This window comes from Pinus tabuliformis, chromosome 8, assembly GCF_031772625.1.
Source record: "Pinus tabuliformis cultivar Carrire ecotype Pingquan chromosome 8, CPIR1, whole genome shotgun sequence".
Taxonomy (NCBI): domain Eukaryota; kingdom Viridiplantae; phylum Streptophyta; class Pinopsida; order Pinales; family Pinaceae; genus Pinus; species Pinus tabuliformis.
The window spans coordinates 1,584,863,114-1,584,871,672 of record NC_142294.1 but is presented as its reverse complement, the minus strand read 5'-3'; positions in this window follow the sequence as shown (position 1 = coordinate 1,584,871,672).

Genomic DNA, 8,559 nt, shown 5'->3' with positions numbered 1-8,559 from the left:
CCAGATGAGAATCTAGATGAAGAAATAGGAACTGACCATGTCGTGGAAACAGTCCTTGATTGGACTCCGGCTTATTGTTGATAACTTGCCGGGACAAATGGTATACCAACAGTCATTGTAGGAATGGAAGCAGGAAGCTCCACCGTAGTTGTGTCAGTTGACACAGTCCTAGATGTCGATGGTTGTTCAGACATGTTTAGTTAATCCAAAAGATTTCCTAGCGATTCGACAGGAACTTGAAATGAAAAAGAACTAACTTTTGTAGTAGAAGGATGTAAGTGGATCCCAGTTCAAAAATTCACTGGAGAACTGGGTGGAAGATCCTCTACTATCTCTTCTAGAGCAATCAATCCAGGTGGAAGAGGTAGACCGTTAGGTCTGTAAAATATTTCTAGAGCCGAAGAAAGTGTAGCTTCTACAGTAACAGATACTGGAGGTGTGACACCTTCTGAATCAGCCCTAGATGGAGCTGGTTCAAGAATAAAAGTGTTTATTATTACACTAGGATCAGTTTTAATGTCCTCTTGTAACTGCGGAACTTCTTCTGTAGAGGCCAGGGTACCAGAAATAATTGGAGTAACTGGAGTCTCTGAGGATGATGAAACACAAGTTTCAAATAAACCAAGAGACTTCGACCCAGTTAAATGAGATTTCTTGGCCCGGAATGGTTTCGTTTCCAGAGTCAAAGACGATTAACTCGTTAGTATCTGCGAACGATGGGGTTTTAATTGACTTTCTTCCACGATTGCGGATTACTCGATCAACTCAAAACAAAAAGGGGAAAATGTTATTTCGAGTTAAATGAATTTTATGACGCTTTGACACAACTTGCTTTTTCAATTTTTAAGAGTCAAGAGAAAGCTAAATATTACTCTATTCGCCTTCGATTTTTAATGAGACTGAAGTGGCAAGTGCTCAGATGGACCTTTTCTTTTAAGGAGTCTAAAAAAGAACGAAAGTGACTACTCTAGAAATCTAGATAGAGGGATTACCAAACCAATCACAAAACTGCAGACTACTTTTTACAATACGGCAGTCAATCTTCCCGAATGTTGTGTTCAATGCATTGTGATCGATAGGGTAGCAGACACGGCTTCCTAAGGATAAAGGATATAGCCTATTGTGGTCTACCAATATATACTCGATGATACATGGGAGCACAAGTCCGTACTGGCACTTTTCGTCTCAAAGAGGAGGAATCAACCAACCTATGATGAAAGCGATAGTTACCAAGCTTTACAATGCCGGAATACATCTCTAGCCTAGACTTCTAAATGTCGTGTGTTAGGCTCCAAAGCGTTTTTATGTTCATTGAAATTTATTTTACAGTTGATCTTTCTTAAGAAGTTTACATTTAAAGTTCACTGCGTGATGTAGATATACAAATCCTAAATATGAAATCTAAGATGATAAACAGTCATTTACTTTCTTTTTGCAATGAAAATCCTAGCTACTAAGGAAAGAGAAGCAAAATTCTTTCAACATAGAGCAGAGAGCACACACTAGATGCACTTTTCCTAAATCAATATCAACAAGTAGTCTAAATGAAAATGCACATGCATTTATTTGTTTTCTGCTTTCATAATGTGTGAATGACAAAAAGAATGCTAAGTACAGATCTGAACTATTCTTCTTTCAAAGCGACAGTACTAACAATTTTCTTTTCAAAAAACGAAAGGAAGACTAAGACAACACTTTGCGATTTTGAATTGAAAACTACTTTCGACACAAGAGCAAAAGTGTAATTAGCTATCAAAAAGAGGAGGTTTCTTTTCTTTGATTGAAAACGACACTTGCGACACTTTCAAATCAAAAGACGATAGTTCTATTAAGCTAATGTTTGCCAAAAGAGAACTGTAAATGGCGAAAAATACATAAAAACATTCACAATTCTTTATACAATGGAGGCTGAATAATGCAAAGGAAGGGAGTTTCAACAGTGATATACTGATCACAGACAGTAAAACTCCTAAATAAAGCTAAAGACAATGAAGAAAAAACAAAAATCTGGAGGCAGAAACAGTCATACCTGATCATCGCACCTGTAACACAGGGAAATAGGGATGCATCTCACCTACAGCACACAGGAGGTGCGATGCATTCAGACTGTCAAAGGGAGACAGTGCGATGGTCCAAGAACGAGAATGGGCTTGGTTTTTTCTCACATTTTGCAGCTTATTTCAGGGATTTAGGTTAAGCTAATGATAGTTAGTAAATACAAAGTACAGTGGTTGATCCAATGAGGTTACTTGAGCTACCATCACGGCACTTAGGATTTTTTCAAATCAATTGTTCAGTTTATAATCAAAACCCTGAGATGGACTGAAGTAGCATTGATCTACTTTGCACTTGCATATAAAATGTAGTTCAAAGGCTAGCTGGCTTAACTTCAGGCTCCATCTGTAGTTTATAAAGCAAACAAATATAAACAAGCTATTCGCTCCCCAACGAAGTCACCAATTTTTATTATCGGGAAAACTAGTGTCCACTCAGAGCTGCTAGTCCCACTAAGATGGGTATCTATCTTAGAAACAAACAAATTAAAGTTACTTTCATTTTCCTTTATGAGAGATAGATGAGAGAGAAGTAGAGAGTACCAACCTCAGTCTTTCACTTGGCTCCTTACTTGTTTCCTCTCTCCTTTGACAAAGTTTCGCCACTCCTTCCTTACTTGTCCTGCTTCAAAGAACACCTGTAGAGTCAAAGCAGCATAATACCATCAAAGCATAGAGATATATAACCATAAACAATATGATCAGATGTATATTAACCATACAAACGCATATATCAATACAAGATTCAGAAATATACAAGAATATGGAGGAAAACTCAAATATCTTTATTGATAGAAGTAGTAGAAGAGAGGATTACAACCCATTTGTCTGATCCAGTGCCATCCTCCCAGAATGAAAGCCCTCTTCACCTCATGAAAAGCTTAGATCACCCAACAATACAATGTTGCACAGAGAAACCAACAGCACTTCCTTACCAAATACAAAATTCCAGCCTCTGGAGCTTTAGGATGAGGGATCCATATATAGATGTTTGCAGGTGGGTGAGTCAACTTTTGGGATTTTGATTAGTGTTATCTCTCTGATAGTTCTTGGTTCCACTTGGAGATTTCATGATCTCTTACTCATCCCTCGTCGAATTTAGAGAGGTAAGTGTCAAATGGGCAGTTTCTAGACGATTCTCTGGGTTTCCACCTAGCCAACTGCCTCTGCCATTTGTCTGCTCTTGCTCATCACACCCTATAGAAGGGATTTTTAGTATGCATCACACTTTTTTCATGTGGCAGGTGAGATGCATCGCACCCTTAGCACTGGGCAATCTGTATGGTCTTGTTTTGACCAGTTCTAAGTAGTTTTTCAGGGAGAACTTCTGGGAGATGATGTAATCAGCTGACCTTGCTCCTTTAGAGTATGAAACAACACTTTTAGGGACTTAGAATCCCTTGGTTTATGGACATATGTGATTGGGGTTGCAGTGCCCAAATATGTCTATAACAAAGTGGGGTGGTGTCTTTCTAGTGACTAAATAGTTAGCAATGTTAGCAAACCATAGGGTGTCTTTTAACATAGAAAAAATATATTCGTAAGGAAAATCATCATTAACAGGAGTTACTTCACCAGGATTATTCAATCTTGAAAGAAATCCTTATACCACATTATATTTTCTTGGTCTATCAACAATCGTAATATTAAATTCCTGCAACAATAACAACCACCTAGTCACTATACCTCTAGTCAATGGTTTATTCATCAAATATTTAATTTTGGAATGGTTAGTATGTACAAAGACTTCATACCCTGTAATATAGTGCCTGAACTTGTTAATTTCAAAAATCACAGCTAAAAACTCTTTCTCTGTAACTGTATAATTTAATTTAGCAGGAGACAAATTCTTACTAATAAAATAGATGGCATAGGATTGCTTGTTTTCCTCTTATCCTAAAGCTGCACCAATAGCCAAATTTGAAGCATCAAAGGAAATGTGAAAAGGTAGGGACCAATTTGGACCTCTCAAAATTGGTGCCTATACTAACTTTTCCTTCAATGTTTCAAAGGACTGTTGGCAAGCTGTGGACCAAGAAAACTCACTATCCTTAGCTAGAAGTCGAAAAAGAGGGGTAGCTATCCTAGAAAAATTTTCAATGAATCTCCTATAGTAACCAGCATGTCCTAAAAAACCTCTTACTTCCCTTTGAGTCTTGGCTGTAGGAAGACGCAAAATGATCTCAATCTTAGCTAGGTCAACCTAGATACCTTTATCAGAAATAAGATGGTCAAGCACCACACTTGCCTTGCACATTAACCTGCATTTATTGTCACTCAAGGCAATATGGGCTTCTTGGCAACGAAGAAGTACTTTTTCCAGATTTTTGAGAGCCTCCTGAAAAGAGTCACCAATTACATAAAAGTCATCCACATAAATTTCTACACATTCTAGATCAACAAAAATAGCGAAGACAACCCTTTGAAAGGTAGTCGGGGCATTACACAAACCAAAGGGGAGCACTTTATAAGCAAATGTTCCCCAAGGGTATGTAAAAGTAGTTTTGTCCTGATCTTCGGGTGCAATCTGTATCTGGTTGTAACCACTGAAGGCATCCAAAAAAGAAAAGTATTTCTTTCCTGCAACAGTATCTAGCACCTAGTCAATAAAAGGAAGAGGAAAGTAATATTTGAGAGTGGCTTTGTTTAATTCTCGATAGTCAATACAAATGCACCATCTCCCATCTTTCTTAGGAACCAACACTAATGAAGAGACCCTTTGGCTATCAGAAATAGGATAGATGAAACTAGCATCTAAAAGTTTTTGTAATTCTTCCTTCACAACATCTTTCAGAGATGGATTCATACGCCTTTGGGGATATTGGACAGGTCGGGCTCCTTCTTGAATGTAAATATATGTGTAAAGGTTTTAGGAGGAATTCCTTTCATATCCTCATAACCCCATGCAAAGGCACCAAGATGGTTCTGCAACAAGTTTACAAGTTGATCTTGGTGAGATGAGTCTAGATATAAACTAATATGCAAGGATTTACTAGGGCTAATCTCAACAAGAGTAGTATCAAGATCAAGAACACTCACGGGAGTGGTTGATGACAGTGGTACAGAAGAATGAGAATCATGATTTTCTTGAAAATATAGGCTAAAAATCTAGCTCAATGGCTCAAAATTAGGCATAGTGTCTAGATTATTCAGGAAATCTTGAATCTCACCTTCTTGTGAAGACCCAGTATAATGATGTATAAGAGAAATGGACTGAGTCTCCTCATCACTGCTTTGATCTAACCATAAGGTATATTGGAGGTCCTGAATGGATCTGGCAGGAGGATATAAGGTAACTATCTTCCTAGAATCTCCATGAGAAATATACATGTACTGGAACGAAATCCAATATATGCGTCAGCTATAGCAAGCCATGGTCAACCCAAGATCAATGGATGTCCTCCTACTAGTTTATTTGGCTGAAAAACAACGAAATCAATAGGATATTCCCAAGAATCTAATGCAATGATCGCATCATCCAATACTCCTTCTAGCTTGATTTTAGATCTATCCACCAATTCAAGCACAGTTGGAGTAGGACAAAGATGAGATAACTGAAGTTGATCCATGGTTTGTTTAGTCATGACATTAATGGCTACCCCCAAGTCTATAAGAACATTAGAGACAAGAACATCACTAATCTGAACTAAGACAACAAGGTTTCTGGGATCAATATATTTCTCTATAGACACACATCCCATCATCAACTATACTACCCTACCAAGAAATTGAATGGTTTGTGGTTCTAATCTCTTCCTCCCTGGTTTCTTAAGACAGAGTTCCTTAATGATCTTAGTACAAATGGGGATCTCTTTAATGTCCTGAAGAAAAGGTACCTTAATAAAAATGTTCCTGAGTTCAGAAACCAAGCTAGTCTCAGAAATAGGCTCACTTCTTTCCACAACTAGCCTTTCTAGAAAGGGAGGCTAGTTTGAAGAGCATGGTAAGGATTCAGAAGGTAAGGGAATGGGTTTCTTGGTGACAACTTCCATAGAATAGTTAGGAGTCTCCTCCTCTCCTTTCTCTTCAACAATCACCACAGGTTGCTTCTGGTTTTCTGAAGTTACAGACCTCCCCGATCTCAATTAGATATCATGATCCCCAACTGGAATAACTGGTACCCGAATGGTAAAGGCGGGTTCATTACATGGATCATTTGCACTGCTTTATTATTAAGATTGTGTATAGGTTGAGTAGGCAACTAAGGAGGTCGAAATGGTGGGGGTAAAGGCGAAGATGGAGTAGACTAACTTTGAGGTAAAGATGGTTGAGGGATTGGATAAGGTGCATATGTAGGTGGATATGACTGCATAGGTGGTTGGTAGGAATACTAAGGATGATTTGGCCCTCTCCAACCTTGTTGCCATGGTGGAGAAGGTTTTCCATGCTGATATTGATTCCCATACTGCCACTACTGAGAATGATTGGTGTTAGGATAAGAATATGCATGTGCATTATAACCAAAATAGTGTGGAGAGAATTCAGGAGCCATACCTGCACTTACCTGAGGCAAATTCCTCCTTGCTCCCATGGCATATAAGTATTCAGCTTCAGGTTTTCCCCTTTTGATTACAGCTTTAATTCATGGTATAAAGGGACACTTTTCCATGGTATGGTCTTCTGCACAAACAACACACTTATTAGTTTCCTTCAAATTAAGAGGACACTCTTTAGGAGGATGCTTATCTCTACATTTAGGACAAAAAATACATAATGACTATTGTTCTTTTATAAGTTTTTGTTGAAATTTCAAAGAGTCTAATTTTTTGCTAACAATATTCATTATATCAATCTTCATATTTTCCATTTTATTTTCTAGTCCAATAATCATAGCATCTGTAGATTCGGTTTTTCTATTTCTACTCTAAATTCCTCTACCGGATCTATACTGATTCCTTGAAAATTTCATGCACAAATCATAGATCGGATCAAAAGTTTTCTAAGAAATATCACCTTGTTCTAATAGGTTCAAAGTATTTCTAGCATCATCAGTAATTCCATGCAAGAACAAAGTTCTAATAGTACTAGAATCAAACTTAAGCTTTGACCTTTGTAAAATATACAAAAATATTTCTAAGTAATCCTCAAGAGTTTCATCATCATTCTACACAATTTTAAAGATTTCATCTTCCATGTCCCGAGATTTGCAATATTCTTGATATTTTGACAAAAGCACTCTCTTCATCTGATCCCAAGCAGTTATTGTGTTCCCTCCTAACCCCATGAACCAGCGCAAAGCTGAGTCTTTAAGAGTGGTAGGAAACAATCTCAACTTCTGAGCTTCAGTTCAATACTCATAACTTCTACAAAAAATATAAAACTCGAATAAAAAAGAGTCAATATCTTCATGAACTTTGCCGTGGAAATGAGGGGGAGACGATGGTGGAATATTCTTCATCTATGTAATAGTATTGGGATCCATAATTGGAAACTCAAAAGTGAATTGTTCCTCATTTACCTGGTTTTCACCAATTCCTTCTGCATGATCTTCACGATCTGCCATTGTTTCCCCTTCATGCAAACCACTCTGAATAGGCTAAGAAGATTTACTACTAGTAGTCTCCTCCTTCCCCTTTTTGGGCTGAACCACACCTGAGCTACTGTCACCAGAGTCCAGGTGGATTGTTCCTCCATGATGGGTTTGAATTTTGGACTTCCTACCTACAAAATAAGACCCAATATGAAAATTGTTTTCAGATTTATTAGTATTTCCTTGGCCCTTAGTGGGCTTCGAACCCCTACCTCTTCTAAGCATTCATCTCAAAAGAAGAATAACAAAGCAACTTCTAATAAAATGTTGCAAAGAATACTCAACACCAATAAAATTTCTTCAAAAAAAAAAATTCCCAAACAATAGAAGCACACTGCAGAAAAAGATAAAAGCAAACTTACCCCTATTGCATCAAATAGAAAATTCTTACCGTGGCACCAAAATATTCAGTGCAGGAATTGCACTTAAGAAAACCCTTCAACACTTAATTGTCAACCCGGGGGATCCGTAAACTTAGAGATGAAGCACAGGCAATGCCAGAGATGGTATGAACCTTTCTGATGAAAATTCCTACTTTCTTAAATGGGAACATTCATAATCGAATTGGAAAGAGTAAAAGACAATTGAATCATCAAAGTAATCTAGTGCTGGAACAAGAAAGAATGCATTTGCAAGGGAATGAAAATAAAAAGACAATCACTCCAACTGATCAATATTTAATCATTGACTATATGCTTATATTCCTCTTTAGTAGAAATACTTTAGCATTCTCATAAAGTGGGCCCTTAAACCTGCTTTCTTAAATATTTCCTTCTTGCACTAGTTAGTCCTCCACTTATCGCAGTTTGCTTGCACTGGTGCAGGAAAAAAGATTTATGCAAGAGGTATAAGTTGTGTCTTACAAAAGATTCTTGACTTCATGCAAAGGCTCGAAACTCAAGGGTTCTAAGCACTCAGATCCTGTGACAAGAAACCATCTCTTGCACCTGAGCAGAGTTCCTTGCACTTAGTTAT